Source organism: Gorilla gorilla, chromosome 2 (assembly GCF_029281585.2).
Source record: "Gorilla gorilla gorilla isolate KB3781 chromosome 2, NHGRI_mGorGor1-v2.1_pri, whole genome shotgun sequence".
In the NCBI taxonomy this organism is placed as follows: Eukaryota; Metazoa; Chordata; class Mammalia; order Primates; family Hominidae; genus Gorilla; species Gorilla gorilla.
The window spans coordinates 201,905,522-201,926,159 of NC_086017.1; positions in this window are offsets into that span (position 1 = coordinate 201,905,522).

The window sequence follows — 20,638 nt, forward strand, 5'->3', positions numbered from 1 at the left end:
GCATATAAAATACTATGAGTCATAAGGCATTCATAAGCATGATAAAAATGATAAATAATGATATTATTGCAACCTTCATCTGGAAAACTAGGTCTGTAGCTGTGCACTTTGGTCACATAACTTAATTTTCAAAGTTGAAGCTTGTTCATCTCTAATTGAAACTTCTAACATTTGAATTGTTTTTATACATCACTTTTTACATGCAGTTCTTCACTTAATTCTTGCAGCAATGCTTATGACAGATTTTTACTAACCTCATTTACGGATACAGAAAATGAAGACTCAGACCGTTTACTTGTTCAAGTTCATCTAAACAGAAAAAATGACAAAGACGGCACTGAAATTTTTGTCTTCTGATTCTAAATTTCATTCACATCCCAGTATATCATACATCTTCTGAGTATCAGTTATATTGAATATATTTGAAAGTGTTTGCTAAATGGCGATATGTTGTATACGTAAGAGGGACTGTGTAATCACTGAAAATCCATTTCATGATTAATTAGTGTATTGATTTTTCCTTTAGCAGTCCTTTTCTAAATGCCAATAAATGTTTTCATCACTAACCAAGGTACTAGAGGAGTATGAGGAACTGCTTACAAGTGCCTCCTTATTTCACTGTTACATTTGATTGCACCCATTCGAATAAAAGTAGATCACTGTACACCGGTGTGCACTGACCTGGTTAATATACATGTAAATGACAGCTTTTTCAATGGAGTCGTTTAAAGATAAGCAGCAAATATTTAAATTCCTTTAAAGTATTGTTCCAAAAACGACAGCAACAATTCACAGAAATAAGGCAGTTATTTGAGTTTAAAGCTTTGTTTTATTACCTGGACTGCATATAACTATAAGTTCACTCTTTGATGTATTTGCAATACTACAGAGTCTATTGAAGAACTCCGAGAGAAGGTGTTTGTTTGCATATGGGCAGTAAAACTTTTCTATCCAATAAAATCTGACACAGAACTTTTAAGTAACAAGCACACTGTTGATTAGGTTGGTTTGATTTTCTAATGATTACCAGCCCTATATTTGGACTAAACTCTAAAGTGTATTTAATGGTTAAAAATGATCTGAATTAGCCGTCTATGTTGAAATTAAACAGCATTATTTTACAATTGAGGTAATCAGTCTCAGAAAAGAAATATTTAATTATTTAGTATCAAATGTAAAGTGGTTGCTTCTAGCTCTTTGCTTATACACTTTGCTTGCCAGCCTAATTTATTAAGCACTTTCACAGATATTTTTCCATAAAAGTACATTACATGCCTATTTAGATAGATTAAATTATATAAAACTGAGAATATTAGACCATATTTGTCTTATATAAATTTTAAATGGTTCAACTTGATAGATAATCCTGCTAATGGGAGATCTGAAATGCACTCTTCCCTTTTCTACATTTAATCAAATCAATGTTCCTGTATTTTCAGGTGTCTTTATCAAACTGTTATACGACCTCATCCCTCTAACCAATTCATGCAACAAAAAATATTTTTTGAAGGGAGATTGTGCTGAGATGACAACATGAATTTCCTATAAATGTAGTAATGGATAATGATATAGAAGACTCTACCCTACAAGATTAAGTATAATAGATAAAAATTCCAAGTTATAAAAGACAAAGATACATTCAAATGGTTCCTTAGATTTCATTAAAATACAGTATTTTGGTCAGATTATCAGCAGTATTGTGAACCCCCAAAGACACTGACAGTCAAAAAAATAAGCTTAGAGATGCTTAGAATATATTACTAATTAGTAGTATTGAGTTTAGTATTTGCCTTTTTAATGTCTTGTCATATTTAATTTTATTTATTTCATTTTCAAAAGCTATGTTGAAGTTGGCAATATTTCTCATCTCTGCAATGATTATTTTCCTCCTATGACTATATTATTCATATTTTATGAGGCTCTAGCTTGGTCTAAGTAAGTTAGATCCCAAAGAATTCCAATCTTGATAGAGCAATTTTTCTGCCCTTCTCTGCCGATCTTATTTCTGGCAGCATGGGGCTATTTCATCTTAGATAGATCAGGCTTAGTATAATGGGTAATGTTCATGAACTAAAATGGAAGTCACTGGACCAGGGCTGGAAAAGATGATCCATGACCAGACCGTTCTGACCTTCCGGAGTACTGTCTGCTGACCTACTTGGCAAGTTGAATTCACTCCTCATTCATGCATAGCTACGGTCACTTAAACATTAAAGAGTTGGAACTCATTTCCTTCTCATTTTTTGACCTGAGTCAAAACTCTGTTGTTATTCCTTGATCCAGAATGAGGGAGGATATGTAGGTAAATACTTCAATGTAAATTGGTGTGTGTATACATATGCATGCCTGAAGTTGTGTGCATTTTAAGTGATGATTTATTTTATTTATTTATTTTTTTTAAGACAAAGTCTCACTCTTGTCCCCCAGGCTGGAGTGCGATGGTGTGATCTCAGCTTACTGCAACCTCCGCCTCCCAGGTTCAAGCCATTCTCCTGCCTCAGCCTCCCATGTAGCTGGGATTACAGGTGCCTGCCACCATGCCTGGCTAATTTTTGTATTTTTAGTAGAGACAGAGTTTCGCCTTGTTGGTCAGGCTGGTCTCGAACTCCTGACCTCAGATGATCCGCCTCCCTTGGCCTCCCCAAAGTGCTGGGATTACAGGCATGAGCCACCAGGCCCAGCCAAGCGGTGATCTGTTTTTAAAAATGGGGCCCAGTTCCATGTTTCTTTTTTCCACATTCTATAAGGACATGTGAACATGGGGAATATCAGCTTAACCTACAGTCAATACGCACACATGAAGTCTTAACAGACATTTAGCACTTGTATATCCTCTTTCTAAGCCTTGAATGCCTTGTGTCTACCCTTAAAATATTCATAAGGAGCTGGAGCGGGGAAGGCTGGTGAGAAAGAACGGAAAGAGGAAGCTTGGAGAGAGAGAGGTTAGAAAGAGAAAAGCTGGAGAGGGAGCGACTGGAACAAGAACAGCTGGAGAGGCAGAGAGAGAGACAAGAACAGGAATAGCAAACTCCTGAATCTGGAGAGGCAAGAAAGACAAGAAAGAGAGAGGCTAGAGAGACTGAAACGGGAGAGGCAGCAGGGCACTCATTTATTTCCGTGAAACTTTCCTAAGTTTTGCTCCTGCAATTGCAGCTGCAGGTGCAGTTAAAGGGCGATTGTCTTCTGACATGGATCCCCAAAGACACTGACAGTCAAAAAAATAAGCTTAGAGATGCTTAGAATATATTACTAATTAGTAGTATTGAGTTTAGTATTTGCCTTTTTAATGTCTTGTCATATTTAATTTTATTTATTTCATTTTCAAAAGCTATGTTGAACTAAACACCTGCTGTTACACAGGTGTTTAGACACAGGTTCCTGAATGAAGCTGCTTTTGAATTTTGTTATGTTGAAATAAAAAAAATAACAATGATGGCAGCAATTAAGGCCACAGAAATCATTACGTAAAGGAAAACCAATGGGGAGTTCTGCAATTTTCTTTTAATAAGTAAAGTGAGACTTGGGTTGTAGGAAGAAAGAATTAGACACTCTACCTGCCACCCTGCGTGTGTGTGCACTCGTGCACGTGCTGTCTATATAGAAGTCACTCCCTTTTCTTTCCTTTGAAATGGGTAAGATTAAAATAGGGGAGAAATCCTATATGTTGCAATGACACCTTTTTGGAAAATTTAAGAAATCAAACTCTCCGACCAGGCACGGTGGCTCATGCCTGTAATCCCAGCACTTTGGGAGGCCGAGACGGGCGGATCACGAGGTCAGGAGAGCGAAAACATCCTGGCTAACATGGTGAAACCCCGTCTCTACTAAAAATACAAAAAGAAAAAAGAAAAAAAAAATTAGCCGGGTGTGGTGGTGGATGCCTGTACTCCCAGCTACCTGGGAGGCTGGAGAATGGCGTGAACCCGGAAAGTGGAGCTTGCAGTGAGCCGAGATCACGCCACTGCCCTCCAGCCTGGGCGACAGAGCGAGACTCCGTCTCAAAAAAAAACAGAGAGAAAAAAGAAATCAAACTCTCCATGCTCTCTATCTTGATTTATGCTTGAGTTATGTGCCATATTTGCTTTGAACTCTGATTATCAAAAGTTTTACTAAAATTTTAAAGAAATAATTCACTTTCATCTGCTTTCTAGATTTGTACCTCTCAGTTCATAAAGTAAAGCTTGTTGATAGTGCAGTTTTCTAAATGCTACAAATTTGCAGCTATTACCACTACAAAGAAGTTTGGATAAGGGATTTTTTTCTCTGTTAAAATAGTTCCTGTTTCTGTAGAAATTTCATTTTTAGATCAAACTGTGATGGACGAGCTATCATAATTCAAGTAAACATTTCTTTTTTTCTATCAGATATTCATTGTCATGCAGTAGTAGTAAAAACATCAAAGATGCAGCAAGCTTATGAAGTACTACTTTCTAAAAGAAATAGGAGGCATTTTCATCTTTATTATTGTACTTTCGGTTATGCAAACATTTTGATAATATAAACAGTTATGTCCCCTATAAATCTGGTCTTTCGATTTTGTTGGGTAAGTTAAATAGTAGGTACAGCACTGGGTACAAGTGGTCCAAACTAAGATAAGAGACTAAAATAAAATTCTAAATCTTAAAAGAAACTGGGTTTATGCACTAAACATTTTGTGCCTTCATCTAATATTAACATGATGTCTGTGTAAAATGACAAAAAGAACCAGTGTTGAATCACGCTATATTTTCCATCATCCCAGATTGCTAAATGTATTCTTTCCAAGAAGTCTGAATGAATTATTATATACATTTGCTGTCATGTATACATGGCAGTTGTGTCATTGTTAGAGATTTCAGGAATTAAAATGGGAAACAGAAGCTTAAGTTATTTTCCTTATCAAAACTGTGTTCCTTGGAACCACATTATTATGATGATTTTTGTTCTCTTGTACATTGGATGTCTTAAACTGAGTACGGTTTAGGGGATCCTTTCTAATTACAGGAAGGTATGCTTTCCTCAACACTGTGATTTGACCCGTGACAAATCTGTACTATCCTCTCTGTACATGGCTCCCAAGTCAATTGCAAAGAAACTGAATGGTGCTGGGGCTGAAATCTCTGCAGAATAGTCATCATGATTGAAAAGTTGGTTTAAAAACTTGAGGGACTGTTGAAGGGCGTGATTATGTTTTGAAGTGTGAGGACATGAGATTTGGGAGGGGCCAGTGGCAGAATGATATGGTTTGGCTCTGTGTCCCCACTCAAATCTTGCCTTGAATCGTAATTCCCATAATCCCCATGTGTCAAGGGCAGGACCAGATGGAGATAATTGAATCATTGGGATGGTTTCTCCCATCCTGTTCTCATCATAATGAGTGAGTCTCACAAGATCTGATGGTTTTATAAGGGTCTGTTCATTTCCCCTGCTGGTGCACTCATTCTCTCTCCTACTGCCCTGCGAAGAGGTGCCTTCTGCCATGATTGTAAGTTTCCTGAGGGCTCCTCAGCCATGCAGAACTGTGAGTTGATTAAACCTCTTTTCTTTATAAATTGCCAGTCTTTGGTATTTCTTTTAACAGCGTGAGAACAAACTGTTACAAGTGGGGAAGGTAAAGTGAAAAGTTCTGGTTCTGTTCCTCATCCACATTCCTAGACAAGATAATACACCAAAACCTCCCTACAGGAGTGGACATGAAATGTGAAAGTTTGTGGGGTTTTTTTTTTTTTTTTTTTGTATTACAAGTTAACACTCATCAGAGGAAATCTACCATTGTCGCAGTCCCATCAACACTGCAGTGCAGCACAACGGGCTCATAAGTGGAGTAGGCCTGATGGTGGAGATGGAAACTTAAACTATCATAAACCCAGCAATATGGGCTTCAAATTTCTAGCTGTTGCTTAATATCAACCTGCTTTCAACAGAGACCATATGACCCTGCCCCATTTCTTAAGCAGATCAATCCGTTATTTTCTTTTAAGATGTTTACATTGAACCCCTTACATCAGAAAGGAACAGCAACTCATTTTGACTGAAATAGACAAATATTGAAGAATAGGCCTGCCTTCCAGTTCTCAGGGTTTTGATCAGCACCACTATTTAAGAATTTATAGAGTTTTGATGTATCACTTATGATTCTGCATAATACCATCTCAGAACAAGGAAGCTACTTTATGCCAAAAAAAAAATGGTATGGAAGTGGGCATATCACATGCCCTCCCATCCTAAATCTGCCAACTTGATAGAGTAGATGCAAATAAGGCACCAACTTGGAGTTGATAGCCTACAAAGATTACATGCTATCCTCCAGGATGGGGTTTACACCCTAAATCAATGACCATTTTATGGTACTACGCTTCCATTACATAGAATATGTGAGTCCCATATCAAAAATGGGAGATAAGAGTGGCCCCACTTACTCACTCCATTAACTCACTGGGAGGATTTGTGCCTTAGTCTCTGTTGGCCTAGCTGCCCTATTCCTGGGGAGAAACTCCTTTACCAGCATCACAGTAACAGTCCCATAGAACTTTAAGCTAAAGTTGCCACCAAGTCATTTGGGCTCTTTATGCTAACAGTGTAGCAGATAAGGGAAAGGATCATTACATTGGCATGAGTAGTTGATCCTGGTCATCAGGAGGAGGATTGGCTACTGTTACATAACAGTTATAAGGAGGAAATGCTTGGCATTTGTTTGGCCCACTGGAGCAATTCTTGGTGCCTTTTTGCACAATTTGATGCTAAATGGACAAGTACATAAGACACAGCCTGAAAAGATCATGGTGACCAGGGCCTCAGATTACAACAGGGTTATTACTTGTGTCACTACTACATAAGTTACCCAGACAAGCAGAGGTGTTAGTTGAAATCAAGTGTACCTAGAATGGATTATGAACAAAAATAATGACTATCACTTGCAGTCGCAAGATGAACTGCCACGTGGGCCCTGCTGTTTGTCACATTAAAATTATTCTTGCCAGGCGTGGTGGCTCACACCTGTAATCCCAGCACTTTGGGAGGCCGAGGTGGGTGGATCATGAGGTCAGGAGATCGAGACCATCCTGGCTAACACAGTGAAACCCCATCTCTACTAAAAATACAAAAATAAAAATTAGCTGGGCGTGGTGGTGGGCACCTGTAGTCCCAGCTACTTGGGAGGCTGAGGAGGAGAATGGCATGAACCCAGGAGGCAGAGGTTGCAGTGAGTGGAGATCGCGCCACTGCACTCCAGCCTGGGTGAGAGAGTGAGACTCCGTCTCAAAAAAAATAAATAAAATAATAAAATAAAATAAAATAAAATAAAATAAAATAAATAAAATAGAATAAAATAATTCTTACAGGTTTCTCCAGAAAAAAAACAAAGATCAACCAAAATACTGCAAGAGTTGCTCCCAGGTGGGATGAACTTACCACTGAAGCAAGTAGAGCTGAGAAGCTCACAGAGTACATTACCAGGAATATTGTGTTACACCACCTAGAACCTGTTTCATGATGAAGGTACTTACTCCCTCAGATGCCAGGTGTATAGACTCCTGAGCTCTTCCTCAGGAACCGACTTCAGTTTAAGAGAGCTGCCCCCCTCAAGGTTAATCCCACTTCCAAAGTCAGGATCCAAAGCCTGGCCCTTTGCCTCAATTCCGAAGAGCCATCTCAGTTTCAGAACTCTCCATGGAGCTGGCTGAGGGCTTTGTTTTGACGGTATCATTGATCAATTTTTCTCTTTTCTAAAGTTGCCCATATTCCTTTAGATACGCTGTTCCTGAGAGCATGCCTCTGAAAATCTCTTGCATGTATATCTGTCTATCTGAATCATTTTTCCTAAAGAAGATAACTTAGGACACAAGGTCACACAGAATATAAGTGACAACCAGAATTAGAACTCGGACCTACACACTCTCACAACAAAATTATTTTCTCTACATTATACTGCTAAATTCTCTCAATATGTTTCTCATTTATGCTACTATAGGATGAGATGTGAATTATCTGTTTGCATGTCGTGTCCCAAACTAGAAATAAACTCCTTGAAGACAATGACATGTATTATGAACATATTTATTTCCTAAGCTGAAAATATTGAGTATCTCATATTAAGACCCCAATTAACATTATATTTAAATAACTACAATGATAGATAAATAATTTTAGCTTATTTGAAAATTATGATTATTATGAATTAATTTCTTTATGGAAATTAGAGGAGTTGTAGACAAGGCCATACTGCCTTTTCTGACTTCCTGCTTTATTACCTCGGCCAGTGCAGGGTATTCATGAAACCCCCTATTCCACTTCCTTCTCATTGCCGCCCTCCATTTATTACTATCTTTATCTTCCTGAAAAATAATTGCAAGTAGGTAAGTCTTTTGTTCATAAGTCTATATGCATTCCTGTTTTCTAAAGGTGAGTTTAAATGAAGTAATTTTTTTTCTGGATGAATAGAAGTCTCTGTGTAATTTATTAACACCAAATTTTTCAATTTTATTTACCACTTATTTATTTAATCCACCCTAAATTTCTTCCGTATTATTTTGATCTCACTATTTTTCTTTCATCTCAAATGCTTTTCTAGGTTCCATTATTCAAAATTTTAAGAATCCTTCAGGGTCCAGATCAATTGCTACATTTTCAGTCTTCATATTTTTCTAATGACTACCTCTCCCATGCTAAAAGTAAGCCCTTTCTACGTTAAATCTTCATGCTTCTATTCTTAATTCTCTTCTGGTATGTATCATTTAAAAACGTGTATATTATGCACATTTGTAATTGTCTTATCGTCAATACTCATTTTTTTGTTCCTTTTCCCAGCAATGTGGCCTTGTACGTGGTAGTCACTAAGTAACTTTTACTGTGTGGATGAGATACAAGTGGATGTTGACAATATATTAGTTGAATGACCAGCCATGGAACTGATTTGTGTTCCTTAAGATATATGCATCAAATACATTTAATTACAGATGGTAAGCCAAGTAAATATGAGGGGAGACATTAGGGATAGAAAATATTTCAATATTTTTGATTAACATTGATGTAAAAATCCTCAATAAAATACTGGCAAACTGAATACAGCAGCACATCAAAAAGCTTAGCCACCATGATTAAGTAGGCTTTATCCCTGGGATGCAAGGCTAAACATACACATATCAATAAATGTGATTCACCAAACAGAACTGAAGACAAAAACTACATGATTATCTTAATAAAAAAAGAAAAGGCTTTTGATAAAATTCAACAAACATTCATGTTAATAACTCTCAATAAACTAGGTATTGAAGGATTATACCTCAAAATAATAAGAGCCATATATGACAAACCCACAGCCAATATCATTCTGAATTGGCGAAAGCTGGAAGCATTCCCCAGGAAAACTGACAAAGACAAGGTTGACCTTTCTTGCTACTCCTATTCAATGTAGCATTGGAAGTTTTGGCCAGGGTAATCAGGCAAGAGAAAGAAATAAAGGACATCCAAATAGGTAGAGAGGAAGTCAAGCTATCCCTGTTTGCAGAAAACATGATCCTATAGCTAGAACACCCCATAGACTCAGCCCAAATCTTCTAAATGTGATAAATAACTTCAGTAAAGTCTCAGGATACAAAATAAATATGCAAAAGTCACTAGCGTTTCTATACACCAACAATAATCAAGCCAAGAGCTAAGTCAGAATGACCTCTCATTCACAATTGCTACAAGAAGAAGAAAATACCTAGAAATACAGCTAACTAGGGAGGTGAAAGATCGCTACAAGGAGAACTACAAACCACTGCTCAAATAAATCAAAGACACAAAAAAATGGAAAAAAAAACATTTCATGCTCATGGATAGGGAAAATCAATATCATTAAAATGGCCGTGCTTCCCAAAGCAATTTAAAGATTCAGTGCTATGCCTGTTAAACTACCATTGACATTCTTCAAAGAACTAGAAAAAACTATTTAAAAATTTGTATGAAACCAAAAAAGAGCCCTAGTATTTTTAAACAGGCTACAATGTAATTTTAATGATTGGTGCTAGCTATAATTTTTGTTACAGATGCCTACCTTTTAGGGGTGTAGAAATGTTAAGACACATTTTTGGTATCACAATATGTATTTTATTTGAATGTAATTAAAAATACAATAGAAAACAATTAGTACTTACTTAAGTGATTTGATACTTGGAATGCAATTTTAGGGACTGATTTCAGCACCTTGGCCAGAGCAATGTGATGGAGGATGTTTTTGTTCACTTTGTGCACCTTGGGTTCAACAGGACAATTATTGCTTCCTCATACCAATAAATATATGTTCAAGAGTGAATCGCCAGGAGGCTGAGACAGAAGAATAGCTTGACCTCGACAGGCGGAGGTTGCAGTAAGCTCAGATGGCGTCATTGCACTCCAGCCTGGGCGAAAAGAGCAAAATTTCATCTCAAAAAAAAAAAAAAAAAAAAAAAAAAAAACAAAAAAACGAATGAGTGGCAAAAATATGTTAAGAGCCAACTACAATCATTTTGTAAATATCCACTAAAGTCTTCAGACAGTTTTACTTTAATAACCATCCTTTTTAAATAACTAATCAACCATAGAGCCTTAGAGCTGAAGAGAACATTAAAAAATTACCTAATCCAAAACTCCTTTCTCCCGTTGCCCAGGGACAAATACCTGTGCTGAAGTAATTTTTTTCCAATTACAAATTTGTCCATAAATTAAAGTTCTTTTTATCATTGCAAATATGCTTGTTAAACATGACTTTTCTTATACAATAGGTTATTTAGTAGAAATTTTCAGGAGACCAATGTTCTATATCTAGTTTTTTCATGTGAATTGGACTGAGTAATACTAAAATTCTGGATCTAAGATTTTTGTATTTCATAAAATGAAACAAAGGGTTGTAATGATACCGATGGTGCTATAGTTGCAAGTATATTATTCTTTTATGAAAGTAATGTGATCAAAGTGTGATTAGGACTCACAATCTGTTAAACTCCTTACAAAGGCATACCCTTCATAATTGAAATGACTTAGGATCCTTCCTGAAAAGTGAGGTTATTCTCAATGATAATAAACCATAGAAGAAATGTGCCTCCTTGGACTGGATACTTTAATGCTTTCCAGTTTGCATATAAAACTAAGTTATTTTTAGTCTTACTTACATAAGAGTTAAAATGTTTAGGAGAGAATTTCTGAATGGTACATGTTAAAGTGGTACCATTCACGTAGAAATACAACATTAGTGCTAGGATTAAGTAATCTAGTCTATGAAAAAATAAAAGACAGTGGAGTGCCTTTCTTTTCTCTCACTATCATATCCTCCTTCTTTCCCTTATTTCTGGATTTATGTATTAATAATAAATTAAAATACAATATGCACTAGAAATATTGAAAAAAGACAACCACAGAAAGATAAGAAATATGTGTGCTGTAAGCCAAGTTATTTTACTCTTCTTTGTGTTTATTTTCTTTTCTTCTATCTTGGGATGGTCAACAATTTTAAGTTACAATGTATAATAAAATACCACACAATGCAATCATAAAATAATAATAGTTACATATGTTGATATGAAAACATGCATAATGAATTCACATATTCAAAAACTAGTCAATTCTGTACAACAAATGGCCAGTTTAACAAATCAATGCTGTATAGAAAAGTATTAAATAAGTTTGGCTGTTATAGAATAAAAGAGTGTTACAAAATAAAGGTTTTACTAAGAAGTAAAAAACTGTATTAAGGAATTAATTTTGTTAGATGTGATAAGGGTCTAGTGGTTACTTAATAATTGAACATGTATATTACAGTGATTTGGATGAAATGGCATGATATCTTATACCTGTTTTTAAGAACTCAGAATGGTGATCATAATATAGTAGTAGTTCTGAACAGATCAAACAAGATATGAAAATGTTGATGATTGTTGAAGTACATGGGGCTCATAAAGGATTTTCCCTATTTTTACACGTTTGAAAATTTATACAACAAAAAGAAAAAATCAGCAGTTCCCAAAGTCACTATGCCCATTTCAGTATACTTCTCACCTTTTCTTCTACACAAAAATGTGTATTTTAAAAAATACTTCTCATCTTTGCTTCTACACATAAATGTGTATTTTTGCTCTATGTGTATTGCTTTATGTGTTTAGTTTTGTTTTCTAATATGTATCATATAAGCATATGTGATTAAAAAATATACCAGTGTTTTGTAAAAATAAATGATTATCTTTCTCCCACAATGCTAAAGGAACAAAAGTCTTATCAGAGATCATATATTGAAGTAAAGAAAATGCCTTATGGGTCCAATATATATTGATGGTAACAATAATTACAGGGAAAGAGATCAATTCAAGAGCAAAATGATACCGTGTTGAAGAGTCATCATAACTTGACTGGCTGCAGATTTCCACTCTCAGAGTCTCTATCCCTTGCTGAACTACCTACTTTCTGATTGCACTTCTCGCAGGAGCTACACTCAATTGATCTATGTGGTTCAGAAAATCTTTTCCAGTTCTCATAATTTGCATTTCCAAGCTTCCTTATTCTACCTTGATGTGTTTCTTTATAGATGATTATAATAGTAGTGATTATAATAATTAACATTTCTGCATCTTACCTAGTATGTGTCAGGACTAGTTCTAAATATTTCAGTGTAACTCATTCAATCATTGTGTCAAAACTTGAGTTAAGCACTATAGTGTTGCCAATATTACAAATGAGGCAAAGTTCTAAAGAGGTTAAATAATCTGCATAAAGCCATGTAACTGTTAAGTAGAAAATTAGCATCTATTCTAATGAGTGTAGATATGAGCCTTTTGGGGGAACTTAACAACTGATTATCTTACATTTGGGTTGAGTCTAGGCATAATAGGAAGTCTGCTTTAACCAGCCTTTGTAAAGTTGAGGACTAAATGCTTCTAAAATCATTCAATATGTCAGCATTCCTCACAGTGTTGGTTATAACAGACTCCAAAGCCTATTGATTAAATTTAAAATCCATGGATAAAAAGATTGGAATAAATATTTTCTTAGTTCTCTCATATTTAATAAGATTAATATTATTTATATGGTAGAAATGCTTTTTTCTTTCATCTTTTATGTATATGCCTTTGTGCCTAGACAAGCTGAGCCATCCATCTCTCATGTGGCAGTGGGGTTGAAAGTGTTACAGTAGTCATGCAATGGAAAAAAATGTTAAAATTCAGCTGTGATGTTGAACACAGTATTACAGATATATAATAGTCACATTTCATAGAGAGAAAACTATTTGCTAGATGGGGTTGTAGAACTCGACCATAAACAAGCTAGAAGAGAAAAGAGAAAGCAGATTGTCATATATTTGCTATATTCTCCTCTCTATTTTGGTTAAAGCCTTGGACAGCAGGGGCACCTTAAAAAGAGTAAGATGAGTGGCAATGACATAATGGCACAAAGGTTTCTGCCCTGCTTTCCCTTTATGATTCTGGAAGGAAATTGTGTCCCAGGCTCCCTCCCACACAGCAAACTCCACTCCTTCTCCCTTCACAAAGTTGTATCCTACATTTTTTTATCCACACAAAATTCTTCTCATACGTACACACATAGGTATTCAACCATTGTGTATTATAGACACTGACCGCTTTTTTGCTTCAATCAATTAAGTGTACTTTATTGCATTTCTTACAGCAATGTATAAAAGGACATCTTTCTCCACATTTCTTGATAATGTTTCTCCACATTCCTGTACATTATCGTCCTTAATTTTTGCCAATTTGAAAAGTAAGATTTAAAACTTAATAAATAAAAGTCTCAGAATTAAGTAGTGTATTGTTTTATTCAAAAATAATGAAGAATTAGTACTACATAACTAGGCAATTAATAGAAGGATTTGAATAAATAAGAATCCAGAATGGTTACTTCTCATAGTTTAAATATCATCATTCCATTTAGAAATAAAACGTCGAGTATTTGTTGCTTAAAAATGTCTAACACAGTCATATAATGTTTTTTCTCTTTCCACTGCACGTATTTCACAATTCTTTGCTCTAGGAGGATAGAAATTCATCACAGATTCACCACCATGACTTCTGGTGATTACCTTTGCTTATTATGTCTCTTTAGCTTTTCTCCAAATTGTTTTGATTTTGATATTAGCAAAAATATAAATGACATGGAAAAAATGTCATCCCAAATTCTCTTTTTTTCTATTGCTCCCCACCCCAAACGCTCTTTGTTGTTTATCTAGTTTCTGTTTTTTGCTTTGTCTATATATACACATTTTAAAATTAAAACATTTCATACAATGAAGTTGCAATTGTGTTTTTAAATAATTTAATACATATTTAATAATTGATACCTTATATATAAGAATATATAAAATTCCTAAATTTATATGCATATTTCAGAATACAATATGTTATCAAGGAAAAATATGTTATTAGGGAATCCTTCATACAACCATAATTTAAGAACGATTGATAGTATCAGAAAAAAGTGTTTATCAATATTTTGCATAAAAGTAATTTTTTGACAGTCTCTGTTTTGCCAAAATTATATAAAATATCTGCCCATGATGATGGAATGAGCATCAGGAAAAATAGACATTGCATCAGATTTCTAGATGAGCAATAACTTTGTGATCTTATAAGCAAATAGAGAAAGCACAAAGAAATATTAAAGTATTCAAATATATAAAATAAATTTGAATACACTTAACAGAAATCACTGCTGCTTGCATTTTTCAATTATTTGGAGGAATAAAGAAGAAAAGGAGGGATTGATAAATTAGCTTACTTTGTTATCTGCAATATGTAGGAGATTCTCTCTTCCTTTGATAATAAATTACCCTATAAAATATGATCCGTGGATAAAATGAGTATAGATTATATCTCTAATGAGAAAATAATGTACATTATTTACAAAGTAAACCACTGAACTCAAAATTCAACACTCTCATCAATTCACAGAATTGACCAGAGAACTTAGAAAAAATTAGGTGTTAGTCCTGTTGATTGCAGTAATTTTATTAACTTAAACTTCCAAATCAACCCTGAAAAGTCATATGTCCACCAGAATTTTCTTGAGTTTTATTTTCAGAATTTTCTTGGGTTTTATTTCAATACATGAGAGCTATACCAAATTTAGGTTGGCAGATGTGTTAATATCAATGTAAGATTTTGCAACATGAGGCAACAAATGATTTAAAAGCAGTGCATTAGTCCATTCCCACACTGGTATAAAGAACTGCCTGAGACTAGGTAACTGCAGAACTGTGAGTCAATCAAACCTCTTCTGTTCATAAATTAGAAGTCTCAGGTAGTTCTTTATAGCAGTGTGGAAACAAATTCAGAAAGGAATGATAAGGTCTAGGGCTTTTTTTCCTTCTGCTATTTATTTTGAAACCTTTTTTTTTTTTTTTTTTTTTGAGACTGAGTCTTGCTCTATCCCCCAGACTGGAGTGCAGTGGTATGCTCCCTGCTCACTGCAACCTCCACTTCCCGGGTTCAAGCGATTCTCATGCCTCAGCCTCCCGAGTAGCTGGGATTACAGACATGTGCCACCACGCCTGGCTAATTTTTGTATTTTTAGTAAGGACATGGTTTCACCAGCTTGAACAGGCTGGTCTGGAACTCCTGACAAGTGACCCGCCTGCCTCAGCCTCCCAAAGTGGTGGGATTACAGACGTGAGCCACGGCGCCGGGCCTCAAAACTCTTAAAAGTGTAAATACTTTTTTACAAAACAACTACAGTTTCAGGAAATAAGCAGTGAAAATGTGTAGCCACAAGAAGTTCCCACATTATACATATATGTATAGTTACATTACATATAATAAAGAATGTTTGGGTGGGCACTGTGGCTCATGCCTGTAATCCCAGCACTTTGGGAGGCGAAGGCGGGTGAATTGCCTGAGCGCAGGAGAACGAGACAAGCCTGGGAAACATGGAGAAAACCAGCCCTTACCAAATATACACGAATTTAGCCAAGTGTGATGGCATACACCTGTGATCCCAGCTACTTGGGAGGCTGAGGTGAGACGATTGCTTGAACCCAGGAGGTGGAGGTTGCAGTAGCCAAGATTGCATCACTGCACTCCAACCTGGGTGACAGAGTGAGACCACATCTCAACAAAAAAAAAGAAAGAAAGAAAAGAAAAAAGAAAATTGGAAGTAACCTTCATATGAAGAGGTAATTAGTTAAATATGTTATAGTACATTCACAAAATAGCCATACCATGCATTAATTGAAAATCGTATTGCAGAAAAATTTTAATAACCTGAAAATATGCTAGTTTTTTTATGAAAAGTAATTATAAACTTACTGTTTGATATTACATATATACAGATTCACATACACATATGTGTGTATATAAAATTTATTACACATTTTAACACTGTTTTACTAAAAATATATAAATTCATATGCAAATAACTGAAGTAATTTGTGGAAATTTAAAGTTGTAGGCTTTGACATATTTATTTGGTAATTTATGACTTGCTGATAAGCGCCTAATGATTGCTGAAGAGAAGTTCATGGAAACTCAAATTTGTTTTACTGTACATTTGCACTCCAGTTCATCTCAAAAAGCCTACTCTATTTATTTGTCCAACTAATATTTCACTCTCAACAGCCACTTGTGAGTCCGTTTACTGGGAGACCTCAATTCACTGGAATACTAAGAAAAATTATCTTTATTTTTCCCTTTGGCTGATTTTAGCTTTGCTATATTGAATTATACTTTCTATTTTGAGGTAAACATCATAAATATTAGGCCGCTTTCGTCCATGAAACTGAGTCCATGTGTTTTAAACTTTAATCTTATAACTGGTGGACTGATAATATTATAACTGATCTCCCTCTTCCAATGTGGGTTAAACGTGTGGTCCAAGGCACTTAAGAATGGAGGAGATGGTCCTTTCTTGACATACTTCATTTTCGTCTCTTATAATTTGGATTCATATCTAGCAAATAAAATGAAGTTTAGCCTATTCTTACTCATAGTTGTTGCTTCCCTGGATAACATGACTAGCTATTGGTGTCCTTTATCTGGCAGAAATAGAAGTGCTGTTTTTTCCCACATATTGTGGACATATGTCTTGGTTTGGTGACAGTAACCTAGGGTTATATCTATTGCCCCAACATAGCTTCCAGTTCAGTATTTGTCACTCCAGAAACGTCATAGTTTGCACAATAAATTGTATAGTTATGCTCCTGGTGTGATATATTCGTGGGGTCCTTCTAGGGACCTGAAAAACTTCTACAGAGCTTTGGCTTGACCATTTCTCACAGCTCCTTCTCCTAACTTCAGCTCACACTATCAGTTATCTAATCTACAGCCTCTTGCATCTCAGATCATTGCCTGGGAGATGGGTGGGGAACATAAAGTTAAGATGTTTCAAGTTTATTGAACAGAAGCTTCTGCTGAACTTCTGCAGTGTTTCATCAACCACAGTAATTATTTTGTCTTGAAAAATGTTGGGAATCCAGGTTACTCTGCTGTCTCCTCTTTCATTGCCCTGGATCCAGGTCATGTTGCTGCAGCCAGTGGCTATATAAGGAAAAAAGATTACATTCCCTTTCTTGCCATCATTCATCATCTTCACATGACTCTCTTGCATACCTCCATTTGCCTGCAAAGGGGAAGTTTCCCCCCCCCCCTCTTCCTCTAATGGGGGAAGGGTTAGGAGGGTTAGGATAGGTTTTTTTCTCATTGTATGTTCCAGAAAGATGATGCCCATTACCATATACTCTCCCTAGTCCTCATGCTATATGTGCAGTACATTTAAGATCTTTACAGAAATATAGGAATATGATGTTTAAAAAATGACCTATAATTTTGAAACAAAACTGGTGGATATGCATCAAGAATAGCTGGTAATTTTCACTACATACATTCCCATAATTTTGTCTATAAAGGGTAGGCCTGCCTCAGTCTTGAAAAATTGAAAACCTTTAAAAAGGACATCTACGAAAGTTGGATACCTTTAATAGTTACCATACTGCTACCAATGTCAATCAACATGAAAAGTGATGCTTTAAGGTTACAAATAACATATCTAAGCAATTGTCTTGACTCTTTTGGATTTGATATACACTACTTCCCTTTTATTATTGATAAAACATTCATAGAAGCTGTGTGTTTCATTGTACAGAAGCGTCTGCTGCATTTCAAGAATATATACACCATTTTATAAAAACCTACCCTGCAGTCAACTGGAAAAGTTACCATTCTCTACATAGGCCCCACACTTGGTGCTGTTGAGCTTTTTGTTCTACCTCTACGTCTACTTGTTGTGATTCTAACTCTATATCCAAAGCATTTTTCTGATATCATGCCTTCAATGAATCCTTTCCTAGTTTCCCTCCACTTACTAACTGGTAAACTCTTTTAAGACATGAGCTATAGTGCCTAAAACATAAAATTTCACTTTGAAGACAATAGGAAAACAGTGGGCATTTGTTGAATTTCATCAGTAAAAATATCTCTAACTGATTTAATAGTGTTGCATTCTATCAAGTGTGAAGTTTTTCATTTGTAAATTAAATTGAAATGGATTTTCACTCTATGTGAAGGTGAAGGTCGAGGATGTATGATAGAAATTTAACATATACACGGTCCTTAAAAGTTATAAGATTATCTCACAAAACTGGTAAACATATAGGACAAACACTATTATCTCCATTTTAGATGTGGATACACTGAGACTGAGAAAAGTTAAATTAATTTCCAAGCTTGACAGTTATGAGTGGAGGAACCTACTTTTTATACTGCAGTCTTTCTTTGTCCATAGTATCACTGCACTGTAGGAAAGGGAGTGGGAATCTCTGTATTCAGATCAACTGACATAAATAAATTCTAATAATTACTATACATATTAAATGGTCTTCCAGAAGCCCATTTCCAGGTCATTGAAAGGATATTTCCATTCATCATCTAGGGCTATGCTGAGTCACCAGCCATTTTTACTCTCGTCGTTAACAGGATGGCTCCCAGGAAACCTGATTCATCCCTTATCATTTCAAAAGGAAGCAGCCTGCTAATTACAACTATTGTCGAAATTTGGAGGGAGGACAACAGGATGGGCTAGGTGGGACTAGTCATGGTTCTGAAAAACAATGGAAGAAAAGGCTAAGGTTCTGGCAATATGGTGCTCTAATTCCCCAAGGAGGCTGAGATTCCTGGGGTGCACACACGGCTCTATTCATGGGTGGGGCCACCTGGCACTGTGCAGATGCCACTTCCAGGTTCCACCCAAGACTCCCTGTGGGCCAGGGGGTGGAAGAAGAATAACTCTGTGGCTTCTGGAAGATGGCAAATCCTAGGAGAGCAAAATGAAAGGAAGGTGTGTTTTGCCTTTTGCCTGATTATAACAAGGGATTCTGAATTCTCAGCGCATACTCATTACAGAGATTTCTTGCTGTCAACTTCACAGCAACTGGAGGACCCTGAGGGAATCTTTATAAAGCTCCTGAGATAGTTGGGCCTTATCCCTGAGGGGCTAGTCATTTGGTATTAAGGACTCTCTTGAAATGAAAAATTACCTAGAAATACCCTTTCTATGCCTTATTATTTCAGATTATAAACTTGGCGTAGAAATAAGAAGCAACAACAAAAACAGCAGTCATGCTCCTGAAAAGGTATCGATTAACCACTGATTTCCAAAGTGTGAGGATAGACTGCCTCCAGTGTGTTAGAATGAGTCAGCTTATAAATATGACTATTCACAGTTTGACTTTCCCTTTGAGTTATACTGAAAAGGAATGACAGTAAAGGGAGTAATGCTATTACTTAAACAGGTATAAAATTTATTTTCTGTATTAAAGGAAGAAGAGAAAGACTTTCATAAGGATCATTTATACACTGCTACTTTAGGCTTTAATATTAGTAACAGTAATTGAGAAACAGATTTATTTCCCTTTATTTGACTTTTTTTGTTTAAGAAGCATATCAATACTTTTGACCATGATAGCCCACTTTTCCATCCTACTCTACTCATCCAGATTTCTCTCTTTTGAAATGATAGAGGATGAATTAGGTCCCTTGTGAACAAGCCCTGTTAGCAATAATGAAATTCTTCAGCACCAGAATATCCTTCTGTTGAAAGTAAGGAAAGGTTTAAGAGTTCCTCCATACTTTACACTTCTATCTCTGAGATTTGTAATAGTCTCTGACAGTCTGTTGACTGTAAGCATATTTGCTAGTGCCAAATATTATCATTATGTGTGATAGTGATAGAGACAGGAGACAGCCAAGTGTCCCCAGTGAAACCCTGCCTTCAAGCCTAAAACAGCCTGGAGGCTGAAAAACCGGACTGCTGGTTCCGGATGAAGCCTGCCGTTTCCCGACTGAGTCTGTCCAAATAATGCCCACCTGTGCACTGGGAAGATGGGGGAAGAGCCTGAAGAAATTCGTGTCCGTTTGCAGGAGTGAGGAGCCTGGCCTCTCGTGTTCCTATGGGGTGACCTGGGATTTCAGTATGTAAGGCAGGAAACCTGCCTGCAGGACTCTTTGCTGAAAGTTATTTTTCCTTTTTCCTTTTTGCCTAATAAATTCCACTCCTCACCCTTCTGTGTGTCCGCGAGCCTAATCTTTCCTATTCGTGTGACAAAAAGCTGGTTTTAGCTGAACAAAGGAGAAAATTCCGCAACAATAGTAGAAAAGGTATTAGACTCAACATTAGCACCAGGGTTTATCTTGGGCCTCAACTATTGTAA